Here is a 12,788-nt window from a genome sequence, read left to right on the forward strand (position 1 = left end):
TAGACAAGTGCTACTCAAACTATTGGCCAGAAACTCTTTGCCAGTCCACAGAATTGTTACCTGTCAGTCATGAGATAAATGCAGAAAGTGAGAGTGTCTGGAAAATTTTATAGCAATTTGATTTTGCCATAACATCATTATACAAAAGTATAAGTCGATGAATGATTGGAAATTAAAAACAAAAAGTTTGTCCTTTCCTAGATAATTTGAGAGACAGCATTCACACTTTTTAAAACATGAGACAAGTCACAATGTGACTTAATTAGAAGAAGAAATCCCTCCCTTGTTACCTCCCTAATTAAAGTAGCAGAATATTCATTCTATAGGAAGATTTGGCTAATGTGGGAATCACAATTTCCTTCTGCCCATAAGAGCATAGAGAATTTATACCAGATATGTTGATTTAGTGAATGTATAGAAGCTTTCCAACACTATTCAATCTTTGTTAAACTTCAGCAAACTCTTCCTAGAGAATAACCCTGTTAATATCACAAATGTAGGAAACACCTTATCCATGGCAGAAACCATACTTATTTTTATCACCATTCTACCTCCTTATTACTTGTGGGATGTTGGGCAAACTGCTTATCCCCTCTGGGCATCATGTTTAAAATGCTGGTGATGGTAGCTCTGTAATAGTGCTGTTGTGGAGATTGGATGGATGTAGTATGGGTCAAATCCTTGGAAGAGTATCTAGTATGTAGCCTGTGCTCAATACATACTATTGTTCTTATTATCATCATCATAAATATTACTATTGGCGAAGTCTTAGGAGAGGAATGCCCATTTCGTATAATGAATTTGGAAAAGCTTCCCATAACCACTCATCCATTTGAATTTCAGGTGGTTCATTCTGGATAAAAGATCTAGTAAAATGTAAAGAATTTGAGAGGATTTTTATTCATAATTTATCCCTTAAGCTGCATCAAAAAATAAGACTAAAAAGAAACATTTTGGATTTAGTAAGTGTTAAGATGTTGGGATTATACCTGGAGAAGAATCAGAGAGAGATGTGAAGCAATTTGCTGTAATGAATCCCAACAGACAAGTAGTAATTAAAATTCTCCACTCACTTTTTGAGGTAAATTAGAAATTAAAGAGAACAAAAAGAAAACTGTCCATTTTGGAATTCTTTACCAAAACTTTATTATGATCATTTTTTAGACATTCAGAAAAATTTAAGGAACAGTATAATGAACATCCATCTACTCTCTACATAGAATCAAAAATTCTAAACATTTGGGCATTTTTGCTTTCTGAATATATATTCACACATGGCATTTGGTTGTCATGTCTCTAGATTTTAGTCTTGAACAGACTTTTTGAAGATTTCAGGAAAGCTATTTTATAGAATGCCATACATTCTAGATTTTGTTTGTTCTCTCATAGTGAAATTTAATTTGTACCTCTATCCTTCATATCTCTCATAAAATCAAGTTAGAGCTAGAGGATTAAACATTTTGCACCAGAACAATTCATAGGAGGTGACATGTACTTTTTATTGAAAGACATCATAAGCAATTAATATCCATTTTCCCCACTATCACCAATGCTACGTTTGATCATTTGATTAAGATCGTGACTGCTGGACTTCCCTGGTGGTGCAGTGGTTAAGAATCTGCCTGCCAATGCAGGGGACATGGGTTCGATCCCTGGTCCAGGAAGATCCCACATGCAGCAGAGCAACTAAGCCCGTGCGCCACAACTACTGAGCCTGCACTCTAGAGACCGCAAGCCACAACTACTGAGCCCATGCGCCGCAAGTGCTGAAGTCCATGTGCCTAGAGCCCATGCTTCGCAACAAGAGAAGCCACTGCAATGAGAAGCCTGCACACCATAACGAAGAGTAGCCCTTGTTCACTGCAACTAAAGAAAGCCTGCATGCAGCAACGAAGACCCAATGCAGCCAAAAATAAATTAAAAATAAAAATTAATAATAATTAAAAAAAAAAAGATGGTGACTGCTAGAGTTCTCCATTATAAAGATCCATTATACAACTAGTAGGATTAGTGAACCTTGGTCAGCTACTTTTGGGAATGTATAATCATATGTATGTATAAGTTCTGAATCAACAAGAAAATTGAAACAATTAGAGATTTTGCAGAAAACAATGATAATGAAATGATTATATATTGGAGCTTGTAGGATGTCCCTGAAGCTCTACTCAGTGGGAAAGTAATACCATTGTTAATATGTCTTGGAGGAACCAAGATGCATCTGGCCCAGATGGAGGGCCAGAACTATACCTTGTTTCCCCCAGTATCTATGTGGTTCCTGTCACACTGAACTAAGAAGCTAGAAAAATAACACATCCTAAACCAAAATACAGAAGCAATCAATATAGCTAAAATTTGAGATTAATGATTAGGAATTAAAGCAATAGTCTTCGATCATTATTCCTCTGTGAAAAGTCCACTAACCTCAACTAGACTTTGATAAATCTGAACAAGGAAAAATCAAGAAAATTGGCAACACTGTAGAATCATGAATAAGAAAGGAGATATAATTATAGATATGGAGTTTTTTTTTAATTTAAGGCAATACAATGTATTTAAACCTATTTGGACCAATAAACAAAGGAAAAGGCTGAAAAAATTGGTCCAGGATCTCCCTTTTAGAAACAACACTTGGAAATTGTCATCTCCTTAGGTAAAAATTTCAAGATGAAAATAGCTAAAAATTTTACTAACTCATCTTACCTGGATAACATATATCTAGTAACAAAACTAAATGGAGATAGCCTCTAAAAAGCAAAAGCTAGATTAACTGAATTTAGGTAAATGTAAAAATTCTAATTAAATATCAGCAAGCAGAATCCAAATGTATGATGTAAGACTGTGCAATAGAAAATATATGGGATATCCAGGCCCAAAATTTTCTGGTTTAAATGGAAATATAAGCTAACTGACCAAAAATTGAATCAGCACAAGTGTAATTTATTCTGATAGTTTATCTTAGACCTGTATGACTTTTAGAGTAGGAAATCACACACAGCAACTTAATTCTAAGATGAATTTTAATATCTGGAAATCAGAATGCATCTCAAAGTTGATGGTGTCTCACATTCATTTTCATCTGGGTGGCTGTCATGATTTAGTGCTAGCATCAAAGCATATTAGTTATGATGAAATAAAAGTGTTTATATACTCAACAGAATTCAACCCTTTAAAAATTACTGATTTCCAAATATCAGTTACATCAAAACTGCATTGACAAATGTCTGTGGTTCATCTTGGTCATTGTTTTAATCTGCACCCTACCTCTATGTCCATTTTGTGCAGGTAGGCCATCCGTGATATCACTGTATAGTCGTTTACCGGCTAGTGGTTGACAGCATTATTCCACATAATTGCAATTTTAATCATCCAATATAACACAAAGAATACTTTTGAGTGTTTTAATAGAGTAAAGCATTACCAGTCAGTATTTTACTCCTCCTGGGTGCCATATTTGCGTGTCAACTAGGAGATGTGGAGATGGTGCCTCGTCCCACCAAGCATTTCTGAAATTGTCTCAAAGATCACCAGTACTTAAAAATACTTGAAAAACAAGGGGAATTCTCTGGTTAAAGAAGCTTATGAAGCAGCATCTTCTAAATCCCCCTTAGGGAACGACCAAAAGCACCTTATCAGCTTATCAAAAGACAAAAGAGTAGTGAAGAAAATTGTTCGACTTTGTTTAAATTGGTATAGCTCAAACTGTACTATGGAAATACCAATTCTCATGACTTATTAACATCTTAGGGATGTGAAACTGCATTGGGAAATGATGCCATAACTAAAAGAGAGTCTGTAAAGTTGGAAATTTCAGTCACCAAGTCTGATTGTTAGCTGACAGGATGACAGTTAGCATCATGCTCTCAAACAGTTGCCTTCTAACGTTTTCTCTTATTTGTGAGTAAAAATCTTTTTGTATCTAAGGCATGGCTCCTGAGTTTTATCAAATGCCATTTCATTATCCCTTTCTGCAGTGGTATAGTATTTAATTTGTTAATGTGATAATTTATACTGACAGACCCTTTGACTTCTTCCCATTCCTGGATATACCCAGGTTAGCCACTGGTGTGTGTGTGCGTGCATGCGTGTCTGTTTTGTATGCACTGCTTGATGTCATTTGCTACTATTTTATTTAGAATTTTTACATCTCATGAGTGAGACTGATAATTGTCTTTTAAAATGTATTTTTGTATGTTTTGTATTGTGATTACCTGTTCTTTAAAATTGCAGGACTGTATTGGGTTGTTTTGTTTTGAATTGGAGACCCTTAATCACTTTTCTAGTTTCATCTGTTGATTTGCTTGTTTTCAAATTTCTACTTAGGACACAACAATTTCTCTGCCCAGCACAGTTCCTCTAAGGAAACTTCATAGCCGAGATCCACATAAAAGCAGCATTCCAACACTGCCTCTCATTGAAAATCCTTCATTATGTGTTCTTGGGTATGCTGTGTTGGGAAGTCAGAGCTCCCTATGACCATACTTGTCCATATCTTTCAGAGCATACATGTACACATTTCTTTCTCTATATACTGGAAGTGAAATTGCTTGGGTTTGGTTATGAGTATGCCTGTGTTCAGCTTTAGTAAGTTTAGTTCTCCTAAATAGATTTCCAAACAGATATACCAACTGGCACTCCCACCAGCAGTGTGTGTTTGTATCCTTGACAATACTTGGCATCATCAGTTTAAAATATATATATATTTTCTGCTACTCTGGTAGGTATATAGTGGCATCTGATTGTGATGATTGTGGTTCACATTTCCAATTTTCTGATTGTTTATTGGCTATTTGAATATTTTTGCAATATCTCTTCGCTCCTTGCTCATACATCATTGGATGCATTAGGTTTGTCTAGTTTCACAAAGTATCTGTACAATTTGTAGGACAGCATTTAACACCTAGGCCATTCTGTGTGTGTGTTCATCCCCCACCAGACAGTGAGCTGGTTGATGGCTGTGATGGAATCAGCTTTGTCTCTGCATCTCCAGCTCCCAGTATGAACCATGTCCTTTAGTTGTTTGTTACAGTTAGGATATACTCATCAGAAATTAAAATACCAACCTGGCTGAAGCAATGAGGAAGTATGTTGAGTCATATAACAGGCTTTAAAAGGGAGAACCAGCTCCAGAGATTTTTGATTCATTAGCAAAATGAAATATTCAGAGACTCAGATTCTCTTTCGTTTTCCACTCTGTATTCCCCAGTGTTGGCTGCTACCATGATGGCTGACAGGTTTTTGGACATTCTACACAGCCATGACAACATCCAGATGTAAAAATAGGAGAGATCATTTTCTGTTCTCTCTCTTAGCAAGGAAACATTTCCCATTAGCCAACAGTGTACGTCTGCTCTTAATTGCTAAAATGGGTCATGGGTAGTTTTTGAATAATCACTAATGTTACTTTAAATTGGTCACAGACTCTTGAATGTTTTATTTAAATAAGAAATCTAGCAGACCCATACATTTCATTAACTTTTCATGCACGTATATATAATGAAAGAAAAACCACAATAAGCCAGATCCTTTATTTTAACAAAAATTTTACGTATATGTGTACATTTCATAAAACATGACAATTTAAATTAAAGGTATGTATGATTAAGACCACCAGACATAATTACAGACTCTTGAGAAGTTAATGTTTATTTCAAAAAGACAGCAAAAAGTCTGAAGTATTAAAGTCTATTTTATTAGTGAGAACATTTACTAGGAGCTTTTTATTATCTGATATTTTGTAGCTGTTGGGGACAGGGGAAATATTATTGGTCCATCTTTGTAAGGTATTTTTTCTCCCAGAGTCAGAGGAGGCTTTTAAATTTAACTCCTGGAATTCTGTTAGCCTCAAGACTAAAGAAGGCCAAATTTTATAATGTGGAAATAAAACAAAGGTGTAACTGGAATTTGGGGGACATATTCACCCAGTTCATTTTTATAACACACAGTGCTAAATTCAAAAGAAACAAAAGTCTTATTCTTTCCCCTTTCCCCAAGCTACGCAATGATGCTCTTTAGAGACAACCTCATTTTTCAGCTTCTGTATTCTTGGGGAGATATTCTATATAAATAGACTGTATTGCCTCAGAGTAGACATTAAGATTTGAAAATATTTCTTTAATACCTCATAATTCAGTGTCAGTCATATACCATTATTACGGATTTCACCAGTCATTTTTAATTCAATTTACTTTCGGTATACCTGAGTGTTTCCTGTGGAGGAAAGGGTCTGCATCATCTTTGGCCACAATTTTAAAATATGATCCACTCTGGGCTGGTTGCCGTCTGTGCCTGGTACACAAGAGATACTGTAGTCTCCTCCACCACCATCACTATAGAGATTCTTTTCACTTCTCTCCTATATTGAATTTCTAGTTTTCTACTCTTTCACCTGGTGGAAAACTTCCAGTTGCTTTCTTAGAAGGGGTGATTTTTGAAATAACTCATGCGGTTAAAAAGGTTATTCTCCCCTCCTGTTTCTGATGTCTCATTTTGGCCAGCAGGTTCTTGGGCATGTTCTTTTCATGGTGCACGGCAGAAGCACAAAAGGCTGAGCCAAAGCATCTTTAAAGTCTATACACCCATCCTGATCAGCCCACATTCTGTTGATTAGACAAGTCAAATGGACGAGTCCAATATTAACAGCAGGGGTGAGCCATGACAAGGGCACCTAGTAAAGGAAGAATTGTGGAAAAACGCTATAAGCTACCAGACTCTTAACAACATAGCTGGCATCCCTGTGCATCAGCACAACCCATTACGGGGTAACTGAGCAGTAGTTAATAATTTCAAAGATGATAATTTACGTCCATGACATCAGTCAATAGAAAAATATAAACCTTTCCTATAACCATGTTTATAGTTGCTATATGAATTTATAAATTTACATTTATTTCTTACTTTTAAAAATAGTGAAAAATTCAGCAAATTATTCTATATTAATATGGTTTAAAGTGAGTCTTATTATGACGTGGCTGAATGATTAAAGTCAACAGTATGTCAGTTTATGAATAATTGTGGAGAAAATTACAGGAAAAAAAGGAGAAAATGTGACAGAACTCTACATTAAGATGCTTTTCAATATCCAAAGTTAAGGAGATTTCTTCTTCATACAGACTTCCTGAAGATGTGACCCCCACCATGTGAGCACAATTTGACAAAGAAATAAAAGGTATGGGCAGACAAATGGGTATTCTTACTTCGTGGGGTTGTCTCGAAACAGGGAACTCCTTTGAATGACTATTATCTGGACCACAATGCTGGACTGGGAGGTGCTCTAACAAAAGGCTGTACAGAATCCCAACAGCCTTTTAAAAGATGGAGGCTGTTGGAAGAGGTCATCAGGAGGAAGTGACCGCTGGTTGACCTGCAAACTGGATCCTGGCAATTGGAGACTCCTCCCTACTCCCTTCCTTGGAATGTACATTCTGCCCAGTGTTCTCACACTAGGAGTCATTCCAAGCATGCATCCTTGAGGTGCTAATGTGTTGTTGAGACCATCTGGACAGTATATGTGACTGAACCCAGATACAGCCTCTATATAAACTTTTAAGGTTCTGGCAGGGGGGTGTAGAGATTTACTCACTTGCAGCTGCTCAAGACAAGCCTCCTATGTAAGTTCCCTTGCTTATTAACACTGCCACCTACCAATCCGGACTGGTCTGCTTCTTCTGTTGGTCTCTCCTTGCCCTCCATGTACGGGGGCCAGTTTTGAATTTAACCTGGGGACTCCTCTGAGTTTTCAAACCAACACCAAGAAGGGAAAGTGCTTGGAGACTTTGAGAGGAACTGGAAGAGGGTCAGAGGTGCAGAAGCATCATTTCTGGGTGTGCACTTCATCTCCCCTTCCCTTAAAGCTTAGTTCTGATTTAAATGTCATTTGCCTGGGTCCCCTCCCTTAAGAGTTCCCTCAGATAACTTCTGTAGGTCACATACAGTGGATGTCTGAGCCCCAGCATAGCTGAGATTTCTTTCTTTTGCTCTTCTATTAGTCTGGGTTCTGCAGAGAAATGGAACCAATAGGTGATATAGATATAGATAATATATACATACATATATGTATCTACCTATATATAGACCATATATATCCATATAGATATATACATAGTTATTGGGTTGTCCAAAAAGTTTGTTCATTTTTTCCTTACACCTGAATGAACATTTTGGCCAAACCAATGTTATAAATTATGGAGGCCGAGAAGTCCCAAGTTCTGCAGCTGACAAACTGGAGACCCAGGATAGCATAGTCCCAGTCTAAGTTTGAAGGCCTGAAGACCAGGAGAGCCGATGGTGTATGTTCCAGTTGGAGTGTGAGTGTGAAAGCAGCAGAAGACTGATGTTGCAGCTCAAAGACAGAGAGGAAGAATTCTCTTTGCTTAGTCTTTTTATTCTATTCAGGCCTTCAACGGATTGGGCGAGACCCACATCAGGGAGGACAATCTGCTTTACTCAGTCCACTGATTTCAAATGTTAATGTCATCCAAAACACCCTCAGAGACACACGAGATAGAGTTTAACCAAATATCTGGGCACCCATGGCCCAGTCACGTTGACCCATAAAATTACCCATCACAGCTTTCATATAATAGGAGCTACAGCAGAACATTCTGTTGGTGTCCCACCCAACAATCCCTGCCTGTTTTACTCCAGCAAAAACATGCCTATCCCAAGGAGGGCGACTGAAAAAATTATGTTTATGCTTTTCATGTGTCAGGCATAGAACTAAAAGATGCATATAATTATCTAATTTAAATCTAGAAACAAAACCCTATGTGTGTAGTAGTAAGTAATATTGCCATTATACCAATAAAGAAAAATAAAGCTTATGCAAGTTAAACAACTTGTCCAGGATTCCCCAACTTCTAAGTGGGATGACATGGATTTGATCTGAGAAGGTTGTGTTTCAGTGCCTTCAGGGCTTAATTACACTGTATTATATAAATATTGAAGAAGAAATTATTATCTACTTAAGAGCAAAGATGCCTGAATTTCAAAAGTTTTATAAACCAGTCAGAATTAGTGTCTAATATCAAATGTACCTTTACAAATACTGTGTTTATATTAGACATTGTTATTTTAGGGCATATCTATAATTTTTACAAAATTGCAGAGACATTGCATTTTTGTATGTAATCTGTTTATTTTCTCAAAATCGTGTGAATATCAGGAGAGAAGACAGTCTCTTCAATATTGGTGCTGGGAAAAGTGGACAGCTACATGTAAAAGAATGAAATCAGAACATTATCTAACACCAGCTACAAAAACTAACTCAAAATGGATTAAAGGGGCTTCCCTGGTGGTGCAGTGGTTAAGAATCCACCTGCCAATGCAGGGGACACAGGTTCAAGCCCTTGTCCGGGAAGATCCCACATGCTGCGGAGCAACTAAGCCCATGTGCCACAACTACTGAGCCTGCACTCTAGAGCCCATGAGCCACAACTACTGAAGCCTGCACGCCTAGAGCCCGTGCTCCACAACAAGAGAAGCCACCGCAGTGAGAAGCCCGTGCACCGCAACGAAGAGTAACCCCCGCTCACCGCAACTAGAGAAAGCCTGCACTCAGCCAAAAAATCCAATGCAGCCAAAAATAAATATAAATAAAAATAAAAATAAATAAATTAAAATAAAATGGATTAAAGACCTAAATGCAAGACTGGATACTATAAAACCCCTAGAGGAAAACAGAGGCAGAACACTCTTTGACATAAATTGCTGCATAATTTTTTTTTGGATCCGTCTCCTAAAGCAAAGGAAATGAAAGCAAAAATAAACAAATGGGACCTAATTACTTAAAAGCTTTTGCACAGCAAAGGAAACCATTGACAAAACGAAAAGACAACCTACTGAATGGGTCATATTTGCAAATGATATGACCAATAAAGGGTTAATATGTAACATATACATAACAGCTCATATAAATCATCATTTAAAAAAAAATGATTAAAAAATAGGCAGAAGAACTGAATAGACATTTTTCCAAACAGAAAATGCAGATGGCAAACTGGCACATGAGAAGATGCTCATCATCACTAATCATTAGGAAAATGCAAATGAAAACCACAATGATGTATTACCTCACACTGGTCAGAATGGCTATCATCAAAAAAAACCACAACATGATGGTGAGGATGTGGAGAAAAGGGAACCCTCATACACTGTTGATGGAAATATAAATTGGTGCAGCCACTGTGGAAAACAGTATGGAAATTTCTCAAAAAACTAAAAATAGGATTACCATATGACCCAGCAATTTCATTCCTGGGTATATATCCAAAACATAAAACAACGAAAACACTAATTTGGAAAGATACATGCACCTCAAAGTGCATAGCAGCATTATTTACAATTGCCAAGGTATGGAAGCAACCTAAGTGTCCATCAACAGATGAATGGTTAAAGAAGATGTGATATATGTATACATACATATATATGTATATATATACATACATACATATATATATATATATATATATATATGTATATAATGGAATACTACTCAGCCATAGAAAAGAATGAAATTTTGCCATTTGCAGCAACATGGATGGACTTGGAGGGCATTATGCTAAGTGAAATAGTCATACAGAGAAAGCATATACTGTATGATGTCACTTATATGGGGAATCTAAAAAATACAGCAAATTAGTGAGCAAAACAAAAATGAAGCAGACTCACAGATAAGGAGAACAAACTAGTGGTTATCAGTGAGGAGAGGGAAGGGGGGAGGGGCAATATAGGGGTAGGGGAAAAAAAGGGTTATTATGGGATTGCATGAAAATATGTATGTGAAACTTTTGAAAATTGTAAAGCACTATAGAATTTAAAGAACCATTCAATAAAAAAACAATTAAAAAAATCTTGTTGACTATCAGTCATTATATCTGTACATAATTATTAATGCCTACCAAGTTTTCCATTTTTTGAAACACAATACTTTATCTACCTATACATAATTGTTATTGTTGATCATTTCCAAACTTTGTTAATATAAATAATCCTATAGAAATGCACTTTTTTCTCTCTTAAGTTTAACGATTAACATGAGATATATTCCTATAGATGGATTGCTGGATTTAAAAACATGCTTATTTTTAACAAAAAGAATAAAATACCTAGGAATAAACCTACCTAAGGAGGTAAAAGACCTGTACTCAGAAAACTATAAGACACTGATGAAAGAAATCAAAGATGACACAAACAGATGGAGAGATATACCATGTTCTTGGATTGGAAGAATCAATATTGTGAAAATGACTACACTACCCAAAGCAATCTACAGATTCATTGCAATCCCTATCAAATTACCAGTGGTATTTTTTACAGAACTGGAACAAAAAATCTTAAAGTTTGTATGGAGACACAAAAGACCCCAAATAGCCAAAGCAGTCTTGAGGGAAAAGAATGGAGCTGGAGGAATCAGACTCCCTGACTTCAGACTATACTACAAAGCTACAGTTTCAAGACAATGTGGTACTGGCACAAAAACAGAAATATATATCTCAATGGAACAGGATAGAAACCCCAGAGATAAACCCACGCACCTATGGTCAACTAATCTATGACAAAGGCAAGGATATACAATGGAGAAAAGACAGTCTCTTCAGTAAGTGGTGCTGGGAAAACTGGACAGCTACATGTAAAAGAATGAAATTAGAACACTCCCTAACACCATACACAAAAATAAACTCAAAATGGATTAGAGACCTAATGTAAGATTAGGTAAGATGTAAGATCGGACACTATAAAACTCTGATAGGAAAACATAGGAAGAACACTCTTTTATATAAATCACAGCAAGATCTTTTTTGATCCACCTCCTAAAGTAATGGAAATAAAAACAAAAATAAACAAATGGGATCTAATGAAACTTAAAAGCTTTTGCAAAGCAAAGGAAACTACAATCAAGACGAAAAAACAACCCTCAGAATGGGAGAAAATATCTGCAAACGAATCAATGGACAAAGGATTAATCTCCAAAATATATAAAGAGCTCATGCAGCTCAATATTAAAAAAACAACCCAATGAAAAAATGGGCAGAAGACCTAAATAGACATTTCTCCAAAGAAGACATACAGATGGCCAAGAAGCACATGAAAAGATGCTCAACACATTAAAGAAATGCAAGTCAAAACTACAGTGAGGTATCACCTCACACCAGTTAGAATGGGCATCATCAGAAAACCTACAAACAGCAAATACTGGAGAGGGTGTGGAGAAAAGGGAACCCTCTTGCACTGTTGGTGGGAATGTAAATTGATACAGCCACTATGGAGAACAGTATGGAGTTTCCTTAAAAAACTAAAAATAGAATTACCATATGACCCAGCAATCCCACTACTGGGCATATACCCAGAGAAAACCATAATTCAAAAAGACACATGCACCCCAATGTTCATTGCAGCACTATTTACAATAGCCAGGACATGGAAGCAACCTAAATGCCCATCGACAGACAAATGGATAAAGAAGTTGTGGTACATATATACAATGGAATATTACTCAGCCATAAAAAGGAACAAAATTGGGTCATTTGTAGAGACATGGATGGATCTAGAGACTGTCATACAGAGTGCAGTAAGTCAGAAAGAAAAACAAATATTGTATATTAATGTATATATGTGGAGCCTAGAAAAATGGTACAGATGAACCGGTTTGCAGGGCAGAAATAGAGACACAGATGTAGAGAACAAACGTACAGACACCAAGGGGGGAAAGTGGCAGGGGTGGTGGTGGTGGTGGAATGAATTGGGAGATTGGGATTGACATATATACACTAATATGTATAAAATAGATAACG

This window comes from Eubalaena glacialis, chromosome 18, assembly GCF_028564815.1.
Source record: "Eubalaena glacialis isolate mEubGla1 chromosome 18, mEubGla1.1.hap2.+ XY, whole genome shotgun sequence".
Taxonomy (NCBI): domain Eukaryota; kingdom Metazoa; phylum Chordata; class Mammalia; order Artiodactyla; family Balaenidae; genus Eubalaena; species Eubalaena glacialis.